Below are 13,777 nucleotides of genomic sequence, written 5' to 3' on the forward strand. Positions count from 1 at the left end.
GCAATGCAATAAAATAATTTTCACATAGTTGAGGCAACAGATAGAAGCAAGTTAATTGCCACTATGGAGCTGCGCCAGCTAGGAGTTCAGAGGACAGTATGCAGGAGCCTTCTTCTTCAGCTAAAGCCTGCACACATAAATGGCTGTAGAAACCGGTGCAGAGGATGGTTTTATGAGTCCATGTAGACTTGTTAACTTAATAAATGTTTCATAGCTGACATGTGGGGTGTTTTGTCCTCTTTTTTATTTGTGTTTGTACCAGATACATCCAGAAAAGTAGCACTGACAAAGAGATGCTTATTTCTAAAGGTTCAGTCCAGAAACACTTGTAGATACAAGCTCACACCTAGTAATGATCACTGCCTCCTATGCACCAGAAGCTCCAGTTTGCTCCCTGGGCCTGGCTTTCACAACTCCGTGGGTGTTCCATTAGGACAGGAAGAGAAGAAATAAATCACAGCTAAGCACAGTCACCGGTGGAGCCACGGGCTGGTGGGATGCTGCCCAGGCTGCAATTTGGTGGGCATACCTAGGCCAGAACCCCTACATTTTGAAAAACACCGTGGCCTTTTAAATGACCACAAGTGGCCAGAACCTCAGCTTTATTCCTTAGCCAAAAGAAAAACACCTCCAGGAAAAGGGCAGTGGGAGCAGTGGGCAGGATGCAGAGGGAAGAGTGCCATCTGCTGAAGCTGTGGGCTGCTTGGGGCTGCCTTGCTCTCAGAGTCCTCCACCAGCTCAGTGGGAGAACACACTTGCGCTGTCCATGTCCCATGTCAAAAGTCTCCCCATGGATAAAATAAAATAAAATATGAAATGCCCCTTTACAGCCTGGAGGCTCTGCGGTGCTGTGGGAAGTCAGCAGGGGGTAGGGTTTAGTGACATGGGAAGGATGCTCGCCTGTCAGCACAGCACTAGGTCTCAGCAGTCCCGGTGCCAGCAGCCCGGCTGGCTGCTCCCCTAGGAGGCAACACAACTTGTTCTCTTTCTTTCTCAGCAATTTCACAGCTTCCAGGCCCTGCTGGAGTTCGCCCTTACTCCCCTCATTCCCACTCTTGGACTGCAGAGCTATTCAGAAGGGATGCTGGTAACGCTCCCACAGCCTTCAAAGGGGACAGTTAATTGCAACAGGTTAAGGACCCAGGGCTTTTAGCAGCTCCTTTTGCCTTTTTTTCTCTCCTCTTTCTTGTCTGTAAGGGAATGTAATTAGCTAAGACCTGTGAAAATAACACCATCTGATGCAGAGCTCCCCTCCATACAGTGCTGTGCCACCGGCAGGACCAACACAGCAGGTGTGTTATTCTGCCAAGCTATTTCCACCATAGCAGTCCCTGTGTAGGCTGTCCCTCTCTAGAGTGATACCACTATCTAAAATGACAGAAAGCATCTGAAGGAGACGAGGGCATCCCTGTGTGCCCAATAATAGGGAGAAACGATACCAGGAGATGGACAAACAAAGCTGGTGTTGTCTATGTTCAGGTATTGTATGCCACTGAAGGAAGAATGATAAAACCTCGAAAGCGATGAAGGAGAGTAAGAGTACTGTATCTTCCCTGGGAATGTCAGTATTCAATTGTATTCAGGATCTAGAGAGTAACTTAGTTCAGAGAAAGGGGAAAGATTCTTCTCCAGTTTGTGGGCAACAGTGACAGTGCACAGCCTGAAGCTGCTTAGGGAATGTGTTCTGGGGCATAAGACTTTCTAGGCATGCTTATGGCAAATAGATCGACACAGTAATCACAAATCAGCCTTCCTTCCCCTTGCACTCTGCTTAACCTTATTTATGCTTGCCATTTTTTGCACTTTTTCATGTTCCTATTTTTAAAAATAATAATAATGAGAGGGAGAAAGAAACAATTTCAGTTTCTCAGCTGCTCATAAACAGTTCTACAACCTTTTTGTAGAGAAGAAACAGAAGGGGGAAGGGACAAGCAAATGTGGCATTAGCTTTGTGACTGTGGTTTTTGTTTCCATAAACCTTAGAGCACAAGAATGCATGAGATATTTACACAAATCTTTCCACAATTCCTGTGGCCTTTGGGAGCATTGCATTTGCATGACTTCACCACTGCGGCTGGTTTGTGCTTTCTCAGCAGCATTGCCTGCACCAGGGAGCAATCCTGGCCTTTCCCAGTAGTTCTCCCTCTCCCACTCTCAGATCTCATCACACCAGTGTGTGTTTAATACAAGCTGTGTTAATGCAGGAGTTCCTGTCCTGCTTGTTGTCCAGTTTCCCAGGGATGGTACAGGAAGTTTCCCAACTCATCTTGTAAATATAAGAGAAAAATGTTATAGTTAGTGAAAGTGGTGATCATTTATATCCTTAAGGAAATCTCAAGGGATAAGAGAGGGAGGAGGGTACTTCTGAAAGGCTACTGAAGTGAGGTAGAAGTAAGCTGGTCAAACATATAATGAAAAAATGCAAAGTGCAGCCCAGTCTTTGTACTGATGACTCACAACTATTCACCCTGCATCACTGGGTTGTGGGGAGCTGAATCCCATGGAGACATTTCCAAGTGAATAGACTACTGAACAAGAACTTGGCTATTGGGCCCTGCCCTCTGCTGCCCTGATCAGTGACTTCCAGCAATCACTCTGCTCTGTCTATACCCCATTTTCTCAATCTAATAAAGGGATGTTGCTCAATCTTTAAAAATACTTTGACTCAATGTCTGAAAGTGCTTTGTTAGGGCCAAGGCATTATTCTCCCTAAGCAGGAACATCAAGAAACCCAGCACACAAACTGCTGTTGGGGAAACAAAGCCACAATATCTACAAGAGAAAAAGGGACCATTTGGCTGTGGCAGCTTCTTCTGCACTAGTACATATCATTAAAAGTTGGATTGTATCTCTGGTCTTTGTTCTGGAGAACCTGAGGGGAAGGTGAAGGAAGGACCACACATCACCACAGCCGTACACTTGACAGGGCCACCTTGTTTTCTGAGGCTGCGCTCAAAGCAGTGCTGTACATCTCTTCCCTGCTACGGCTGAGCCCACGTGAGACTGAGCCCAGGGGCAGAAGTAAAAGCAGATTCATCTGCAGGGCTTTAACACTTGATATCAGAACCAATGTGCAATGACATAAGGCAGAAGCATGACCACAGATGGCTTGTAAAAATTCAGCTTTGTCCCTCACAAGTGAATCCATAATTAAAACTGCAACTATGGTCCATTGTACTTATCCAGCAGGAGGATTCATTCCTGCTACCACTTGAGTCAGCAAGTTTCTCTATTTACAGTAATCCCTTACTTTGTCTTTCTTTCATTATTATTAAAACAATTTAAAAGCCTTTAATGTCAGCCAAGTGGTGTTTTAAATTATATTTTCCAGGGAGAAAAAAAAAAAAGTTGAGTGTTCAGAGGGGAACACTTATTAGTTATGTTATAGTTCAGCCAGAGACACTCCAGTGACTCTTAGAAAGTGTTGAAATTACAGGTTCGTGACGTATACAGTGTTGAAACAGCAAGTTACTGCAACACTTGGTCCAACACGAACATGCAATTTCAACACTTCCTAGGTCTTTTGTAAACCCCCATAACTGACCAGAACAAATGCAAATTCTGAAAAGGTCTCAAGCAATGGGCTATATAACAAGACAGAAGGGAAAACCCATTTAATTTCCAGCACTGCTACTCTTACACAGGATAATCATTCTCAAAGTATGTTTGATTTGTAAAAAAAAACTGTCATCCAGCAGGAAGCTGTTTCAAGGCATGAATGGTCTGATCCAGTATGATAACATCCAACCTCAACTTATGAATTAGCATTTCCTTTGGTGTCACAAGAAATTCAGCAGGAAAGTACCTGCCCTGGCCTAAGCAAAAGATATTTACAACTAACCTCCAAAATGTGCTGTCCTAGAGCTTCACAGAGACCATAATAACACAATGTTAAACACAGGGATAAAGCATTCTTGACCAAAGAGAAGCTGCAATTTAAAAACACAGCAAAATTTGATATTTAAAAATACACCATGGCACTATTTCAAAATATCATTTGTTATATAACCAGGAAGCAGCAGGGCAGGCAGGATCAAGGTTCTCACAGCATTTGTTTTTAAGACAAGGAGAATACAGGATTTGCGCTCGACCTCCTCACACTGAGCTGCTTTGGTCTCACTTACAAAAGAAATGCTTTTTCCTTCCAAAGAGGCTGCAGAACAACAGCTTTATGTCCCAGCTCTGGTAAGAGGCTCAAGTGAGGAGACTCCACCTGTGCAGCACCCCATGGAAGCTGAGATGCAACCTCCAGGAGCACCCTGTGTAGCAGTGGCACAGAGGACTTCAACCACCCCGACATCTGCAGGAAAAGTGGCACAGTAAGCTGTAGGCAATCCAGGAGACTCCTGGAATATACTGAGGATAACTTCCTGAGCCAGGTATTAGACAGCTCCACCAGGGGGATGCAATGCTGGCTCATTAATGTGAGTGAACTGATTGGTGACAACAGGATTGGAGCTTGCCTGGGCTGCAGTGATGAAGTTCACACTCTTGAGGTATATGGTACAGGCAAAGAGGAAGCTTAATGTTAGGAGAGCTAAATTCCAGCTCTTCACAGAGTTAGTGAACAAAATCCCCTGGAAATCTGTCCTCAACAACAAGGGAGTGGAGCAGAAATGGCAGATATTTAAGGAAGCCTTCCTTAGGACACAAGAGCTCTCCATCCCCAGATGTAGGAAAGCAGGAAAGGAAGGCAAGAGACGGCAGGGCTGAACCAGTATCTGCTGGTCAAACTGGAGTGCAAGAAAATGCACAGGCAGTGGAAGCAGGGATGGGCAACCTGGGAGTAGTCTAAGGATGCTGTGTAGGGATGGTGTCAAGAATGCAAGGCCCAACCGGAATTGGTCTTGGCAAGGGCTGCAAGGAAAGATATGAAAGGCTTCTATAGGTACATCAACTGGAAAAGGAAGGTCCAGGAGGATGTATCTCCTCTACTGAGCAATACAGGCTAGTAACAGCAGAAAAGGAAAAGGCTGAGATGATACTCAACCACTTTTTGCCCCAGTCTTTGCTAGTGACTGCTCTACACACAGTCCTCAAGCAGATGGTTCAGAAGATGGGAACTGGGGGAGCACTGCCCCTCCAGCTGTAAGGAAACTTCAGTGGATGAAGAACTGGTTTGCAAGATAGTACCTAGAAAGTGGTGGTCAATGGCTCAGTGTCCAGATGGAGATCAGTGATGAATGGTCCCTCAGGGGTGTGTATAGTGTCCCCAGTGCTGAGACTGGTGCTCTATGACATCTTCATTGATGACATCAACTGTGGATCAGGTGCATCCTCAGCAAGTTTGCGGATGACACTAAGCTATAGGATGTGGTCAGCATGCCTGAGGGACAGGATGCCATCCAGAGAGACAGATAGGCTTGAGCAGTGGGCCCAGGTTAACCTTATGAATTTCAACAAATTCAATTGTGAGATCTTGCACCTGGGTCCTAGCAACCCCCACTATTAATACAAGCTGGAGGATATAAGGATGGAGCACAGCCCACATGAAAATGACGTGGGGGTTCTGGTGGATGGTAAACTGGACATGAGTCAGCAGTGTGCCCTCACAGCCCAGAAAGCCATATTGTGGACTGCATCTAAAGAAGTGTGGTTAATAGGGTAAGAGAGGAGATTCTGTCTCTGTACTCAGATTCTGAGCTGGTGAGACCTCACCTGGCATACTACATCCAGGTGTGGAGTACAGGAGAGACATGGACCTGTTGGAGCACGTCCAGAGGAGGGCCACACAAATGATGCTGGGGCCATTCAGCCTGGAGAAGAGAAAGCTCCAGGGACACCTGATAGCAGCCTTCCAGTTTCTAAAGGGGGGCTATCAGAAGGAAGGGGACAGGCTCTTTAGCAGAGCCTGTGGTGATAGGATAAAAGGAGATGGTTTCAAACTAAGAGAGGGGAGATTTAGACTGAATACAAGGAAGAAGTCTTTTGCAGTGAAGGTGGTGAGGCACTGGCACAGGTTGCCCAGAAAGGAGTCATTCAAAGTCAGACTGGATGAGGCTCTGAGCAACCTGATGTAGCTGTAGGTGTCTCTGTTCGTTGCAGGGGAGTTGGACTAGATGATCTTCAAAGGCCCTTTCCAATACAAACAATTTCATGGTTCTTTCTACATTTGTATCCCTGCCTCTGAGAGTAGATGAGAGACTGCGCACACGTTTCATCGCTCAGGTACAGGAAAGAGGTAAAACAAATCCTCAGTTCAGACCCAACCCCTTGGCATCGAGATGAAGCAGGGCTCCAGTGGCCACAGGCCGCCCCATGTTCCCTCAGGCTCACACTGCACAATGAAGCAATGCAGAAGACTGGGATTTGTAACAACACATTTCCTTGTGTCTTTCTGGCATTCTTCTGAATATTTCATGCTAATTTTAGCACTTTGGCAGCTGAGGAGGGGTAAAACGGAATAAACATATTGTGTCTATGGGGCTGTAAATATATGGCCCCTGACATACCAGCTTCAGTTTCTCTGCATCGATCAAAGCTGGAATAACAGCAGAAACAGCAGTTTTAGTGTTATGTGCAGCTACAGTTCTAATTTATTTTTGGAGAACATAATTTCCTAAGATAGCAGAGAGCTTACTAGGAAAATCATGATAAATTATAATAGCCTCTCTTCTGTACAACTTCTTACAGAAGCTGCTTTTTTTTTTTTTTGCTTTTTTTTTTTTTTTTTTGGACCACTACAGTGTACTGCATACTAGGAAGAAGGTACTTAGGATAGGATTTATTCGTAGCTGTAAGCCAAAATACATATTGCCTTAGATGAGAGTCAGTACTATCACAAAGAACTGTGCTGACTGGGTTTAATGAAATTGGACCTGGGTGTCAGATTTTAGCTTGGTAGAGTTAACAGATGGGATGAATTGGACCAGAAATATGCTGTGTAACAGCATTTCAGTGGAATCCTCATGCAAAAGAAAAAAGAAAAAAATAAGAAAAAAATAAGTATGTGGAATATGTCACGCTAACAGTTGACAGTGTAGCTGCAACACCAAACATTAAATAAATAAATTCCATACGTAACACAGGCACAGAAAAATTTTCAGGAAAGCGCCTCAGAGCTGCATATCCTTGCATCTATAAATCTCCATTAAATCAGTTTGAGAGGGGTGAGTGTTAGAGACAGAGCTGCCAGAAATAGCTCTTTTCCTGCAAGATGTAGAAAAGATTACAGCTGAGATTGAGACAGCAGGGTGGGGAGGGAGAGAAGGGGAGGGCTGGGGGGAAGCGAGGCAAAAGAGCTGAGCTGGAGGAGGCGGGGGAGCCGTGAAAGGCATCTCATAAAAGTCCCATTTGTTGGAAGGCTGCAGGAAGTGGAGGCAGCTTTGGCACACGTGTCCATGGTGCTAAATTAACTGTTAACACAAATAATCAAAGTGCAAGGCCCATCAAGCCGCTGGCGCCAGCAAAATGAGGGAGCGGCCAGGTCAGCTCTGCCTCTGGAGCTCGCCAGCTAGCAGGTGGAGACCAACCAGGGACTTGACAGGATGGAAGTGCTTACAGAACACACTGACCCACTGACAGAGGAAAACACCACTGCACTCCTGCTTTCCAGCTATTGTGTGTGCAGAGCGCATTTTGGTGCGTATTTTTATTTTGAATTTATTTATTATGCCCTATTTGTTTTTTTATGCTTTGGTGTTTTTTGTTTTTTTTTTCAACCTTTTTTTTCCAGCAAGTTGCTGCAGTTGAGCACTCTGGCACTCTGTAAGTTGTAACACAGCGCAGCCCTTGTTTGGCAGCAGGGATGAAGGAAGAGCTGAGCAGACAAAGGAGGAGCAGCAGCATCCATGATGGCACTACTGCTGAGTAGAATTAGTCTTGCAAGCAAGTAGAACTGCACCTCACATCAAATTTGGACGTGCTGAGGTTCATTGAAAGTCTCAAATGATCTCACTGTATTGTACTGTGGAAAAAGAAACTACTCCAGCTATCACCCTGCTCTGGTCTCAGTGAGATAGCTCCGTGAAAAGGCTGCCTAGTGAGCAGCTCCCACCTCACTGAAATGCTGAGACTTGAGCTAGCTTCAGCGGCTGCTTTGCTGAGCTGCGTGACACAAGGCAGCTGTAAACCCTGTTTAACTGCCCAGTAAAGCCAGGTTTACAATTACTTTGCGTGACCAAAGATCTGGAAAGCAATCACAGTGCAGTGGGGAATAAGGCCCTGGAATTGCAGACATCTTTTCCTCTTTGCCCAGGTACAATGCATATAGCTAGATGCTATTGTAAGTTACATACACAGTATGTACATGTGCTGTCTACGTAGATATTTACATCACACACTTTGGTTTGTTTTGGCTTTTGTCAAACATGAAAGTATTCTCTATAGATTCAGCTGCAGTTGCATATATTCAGCAGAAAAAAGTGCTTGCAATTGCAAGGCACTGCAACCAAAAGCATGTATCATTACTTAGCATAAAATATGCTAGAAAACAAAACCCAGAAATGAACCAAATTATTTAAGGATTAATATCACACAAAACCAGAAAATTTCAGTAAGGGTGCATGCACTTAGGGAATCTACACAGCTTTAATTATGCTTTTGATCCATAACTGAAAGTATAAAAATCAAATGTACTTTTTAACAGTTCTCATTAAATTTATATCAGTCAATAGGTGGCAAAATGGCCAACAAGAATATACGAGGAGAATATAATCTTATCATAGGGCCAAATCATTCCTTTTGGTGAAGCTACCAGTAACTAAAATGATAAGTCAGCACTAAGTTCAAAAGTGATATTCTTACATATCTTACAAACAACGTTTTAGGTTAAAATTTATATGAAATATGAAATTTATATGAAGCACTGAAACATGAAGTAACAGAAGAATTAAGATAATTTGGGCTGCTATACCAGCACATTCACATATAAAACCAGGGAAGATTACCATAGGGCTTAGTATGACAACACCAACAACTCCTCTTGGATGGAGTCTTCTCCATCATGTGGAGCATCCATAGGCCACTTTGACCCGTACTGGAAACAAAGTCTGTGGTAGATCCAAAGATGTACCACAGTTCTAACGGTATTTTAGACTACTGCCTTTAATAGCAGGGATCACCCTTTAGCTAACTGTAAATTTTAACTGAACCATAGCCAGCTGTATGATCTGTAGAGAGAGCATCCAGGAACTACAGCCGCAGGCATCTGGTCCAAGGAGCAGGTAAGAAAATTTACCCATAAGTCAGATAGACTGGTGAAAACTTTCACAACACAGGAAAATGTAGGAAATCTTAGGGAAAAAACAAAAACAAAACCAAACATGGATGAATTAAAAACAGAGGCACAGAAGCACACGGACAAAGAAACAAAGACAGAAAAATAATAAAGTCATAGCCCTAAATTACTAACTGTTACCCTTTGTCCCCCTTCTGATAAGTGTTAAACCAACTTCACTGAGACCTTCCATGCGTTAAAGTGGCATGAAACAGAGAGAGGTTTTCTGTAAAAGGAATGGGTAGACACTTAAAACTGTGACTTAGACCTGAAGTTAGCTGGCCCATATTACACGTGCTGCTATATGTGCCCCTGTGAACATATTACAGCCCCCTCTGAAGTTATCATTTTATGTGAGCAGTGGGTCCTTGCAAATATGTGTTAGAGATTGCAAGTACTATCACAGCTAACAAATTAATGGCAATGTTGTAATTGCTCTGAAAAAAAAAAAAAGAAAGAAAGAAAGAAAGAAAGCCAAGCATTTCCTGAGTAGGTAGGAAAAGTCATAAATTTTAAAGACTAGAGAATCTGGTTAATTGAATAAGAAAATTAAAATACAAGTCCATTAAACAAAATGCATATGATAAAAAATCCCTTTTCTGACATTGAGCCAAGCTAGAAGAAGAATGTCACTGTTGCAGTTTGATAAAAATTACTGAAGACACAAAGAAACCAAGTCAGAAAAACAAAGTTCCAGACATCTAAAGATGAGATCGCTGCAAACACATCAAGATTGAGTAAGAGCTAATTTGGCTTCTGTCCAACAACTCATAAATCCAGCTGAAATTGTTATTAGAGTTTTCAGAGTATATAATAGTTAGCACTAACTGTCTTATGTTTAGCATAGCCAATTAAATATCTATCTGTTTTGCAGTATGCCTGTTTGTTAAGGAACCACAGCCTGTGGTACCTTACATTCTCCCTATCCAAACATTGGCATCGGGCTCTGCATAACATTTGTTTTCATCCTGCTCCTCCTGCTGTGGATGGGACCTGCTGATGCATGCCACTGCTACATTTTGATCTGAGTTTCCTTCTGACAGATGCTCTGGAATAAGAACAGCCCAACAAGAGCTTGGGACACAGCTGAACTTTTGTGAGAAAATATGGGCATGAGGGCAAGTAGGTTTTCCACTAAGTAATGCAACATATATTACTCTGCTAACTGAGGAACCCACCATTCCATTTACATATTTACATTTCTGAATTGACGGTTCATTCAATTGCCAGGAAGAAATTTCTCTTCCCTACTGCTCAAAGCAAGTACAAGACCCTCACTTCTTCTAAGGAGGAACAAAGATTTCTGCTTCTCCTAACAAGAACTTTGGACAAAATGACTCAAGACACTGCTGTAGGTCCAGAACAGGAAAGAAACCAGTCACCCCTTAACACAAAGGATAGAATGTCTTCTACCCTGAAAGAATAAAGGTTAGATAAAAGGGGAAAGCTAGCCTGATTCCATTTGAAAGGCCTCAGCCTGGGGTTCAGAGACTGTTTTTTATTAACTAACATCTAAACACCAGGAACACTCCACCAACATTTGTATATGAAAATCAGAGACGCTCTCATTCCATCCAATTTTTCTGTTCTTAGTAAGACTCAAAATGTCCAGAATAGGAAATATTAATGCAGTGAGACATCCAAAAATTTGACAAACAATGAAGAGAGAAGTCGTAAGGATTTACCAGAGACAAAGAAGAGGGGGGGAAGACATAGACAAAGTATTCTCTGCAGATGTATGTTCTTCCCACTCTCCTTTGTTTAAATAACTTCTGTGCACCTTTTGTAAGCTGAATTCTAAACTCTCAGGGACACAGAGATGTATCTAGAGAATATGCATCTTAATGTGCCCAAAATGATTGGGAATTAGATGTGATTTGGCTCTTATTTTCTACACAAGTGAAGAATATTACTCTGCACAAGAGGGTCATAAGCTCCATATGACAGTGCGTAAAGTCCACCCGTGAAGAAAGCTCTTACATATTATCTCTGGCTACTGGATTTCTGAAGCACAGGGGTGCATGGAATGCACAATTAAGAAACACATCAAGCAACACAATTTCTCAATTACAAACAAAATGTTGTGGTTTTCTGCTGTTTATTTCACTGCTTAATCTCCCTCAGTCCGTTCCCAGACAATATCAGTGAAGTGTCTTCCTCTATAGGGTATTACTACATGCCAGGAAAGAACAGTGGCTTCCCAAATACCGTGCATGTTAAAAACTGAAAGTTCTCAGATTTAAATCCTCTCACTCAACTCATCCAAACAAATGTTAGTTCATACAACAGACTGTATAATGCAAAGAGATTTCTGGATCTAGATCTAAGAACATTTTTGCCAATTTCATTCTGATACAGCCTCAAGCAGCTCCGCTAGCTTTGACTTTACAAACATCAGTCATGTTAGCGCTGCAGAACACCAAAGCAAACTAGCCCTACTTCTCTTCCTCTGTCCCCAGTGGAACTAATTAGCTCAGCAGCAGAACTGTACTGAAGCCTTCAAATCCTGAGATAGCTCATCTAGTGGTTGTTCAGGGATGTCTACATTGCATTACATTAAATATATAATGCATAAATTATATAAATTATAAATATATAACTTTCATACACCTTCCATTTCTTACAGCCATGACTGTCCGTAGATGCAAAGCTCTTCAGGCACAATGAAAACGCCAGACAATAAATCTAAGAATACTGAGAGATCTGACAGCCATATATGCAACTCATATCCATGTGGTTAATCCTGTACCAATACTAAAAAGGGAGTTTCTGCCCCATCACAAATCCCAGGTTCTTATTTCACCCAGGTCTAGCTAAGCCATTAAATGTGTCTCCCACCAGTATTCCGAAGGCTTAAATACAACAGTATTTGACCCATTGCCTTTAATGAACATGTATGAATACACACTAGAACGAATTTGGTGAAACAAACTCCCATTGTTCTGAAAAAAGTTAATAAACAACTGTAAAGGCTACCACTTTCAAAGATTATACTGTTCCCAGCTCACCCCCATATTGGTTTCTACAAGGAAAAATGAGTTTCACTGACCTTGAAGTAATAAGTGGTCACTTGCAGTGGTCACTAAGATGATGTTTTTCAGAAGATCGAACAGCCTGGCTACTCCTATGAGATATCAGAATGGCTGACTGCATACCACCATTTCACAGAATCACAGAATCACAGAACTGTAGGGGTTGGAAGGGACCTCCAGGGATCATCGAGTCCAACCCCCCTGCCAAAGCAGGTTCCCTACAGCAGGTCGCACAGGTAGGCATCCAGGCAGGTCTTGAACATCTCCAGAGAAGGAGACTCCACCACCTCCCTGGGCAGCCTGTTCCAGTGCTCCGTCACCTCACTGTAAAGAAGTTCTTGCGCACATTTGTGCAGAACTTCCTATGCTGCAGTTTCCGGCCGTTTCCCCTTGTCCTGTCTCCACTCACCACTGAAAACAGTCTGGCCTCGCCATTCTGCCCCCCACACCTTAGATACTTATAGACCTGGATCAGGTCCCCTCTCAGTCTTCTTTTCTCAAGGCTGAACAGACCCAGTTCACTCAGCCTTTCTTCATAGGAGAGATGCTCCAGGCCCTTCACCATCTTTGTGGCCCTCCGCTGGACTCTTTCCAAGAGATCCCTGTCTTTTTTTGTACTGGGGAGCCCAGAACTGGACGCAGTACTCCAGATGAGGCCTTACCAGGGCAGAGTAGAGGGGGAGGATCACCTCTCTCGACCTGCTGGCCACGCTCTTTTTAATGCATCCCAGGATGCCATTGGCCCTCTTGGCCACAAGGGCACACTGCTGGCTCATGGCCAACCTGTCGTCCACCAGGACACCCAGGTTCCTCTTCACAGAGCTCCCCTCCAGCAGCTCATCCCCCAACCTGTACTGGTGCATGCAATTATTCCTCCCCAGATGCAAGACTCTACACTTGCTTTTGTTAAACCTCATCCGGTTTTTTTTTGCCCAGCTCTCCAGTCTGTCCAGGTCTTGCTGAATGGCAGCACAGCCTTCAGGCATTTATTTAACTCCCATCTTCACAACAGGCAATTCCCAAACTGCTAAGAAGTAAACTCTAGAACTCTCTGCTTCATAACCCAGGCGTTTGCCTACACTAACCCAACACCGTTTGCTGCTTTTGGTTTCTAGGCTGCATGTGATCCTAGAGTCACACAATGCGCAGGAGTAGTTAATATTGCCCGTGTGGCCTTAAATAATCCCTTCATTTTCAGTTGCCATTAATCCATGAAAGGAAAGCACAGGCAGCCTGAACTAGCACTTTCTCAGTTTGTTCTATCATGAACTGCTTTTTCTCAACGGAACTGCACACAAGCAGTAGAGATAGCTATGCCAGGAGAGGGGGCAGGGCGGAAAGAAAGGCTTTTTCCTCCTGAGGGCTTTTCCGCTTTCCTCATAGCTTTCTGCATAATATAGCTCCTCCTTTCATTGCCCAGCAGGGGATCCCAGAGGCCAGAGGCAACTTTTCCCCTTGGTTTTAGAGCAAGTATGATAGATTCTTGTTTTAAGAACAGTTTATTAGTTGTTTGCTCTTGAGTATTATA

The sequence above is a fragment of the Centrocercus urophasianus genome, unplaced genomic scaffold (genome assembly GCF_019232065.1).
Source record: "Centrocercus urophasianus isolate 14NV4802_14NV808 unplaced genomic scaffold, USGS_Curo_1.0 seq_11, whole genome shotgun sequence".
NCBI lineage: Eukaryota > Metazoa > Chordata > Aves > Galliformes > Phasianidae > Centrocercus > Centrocercus urophasianus.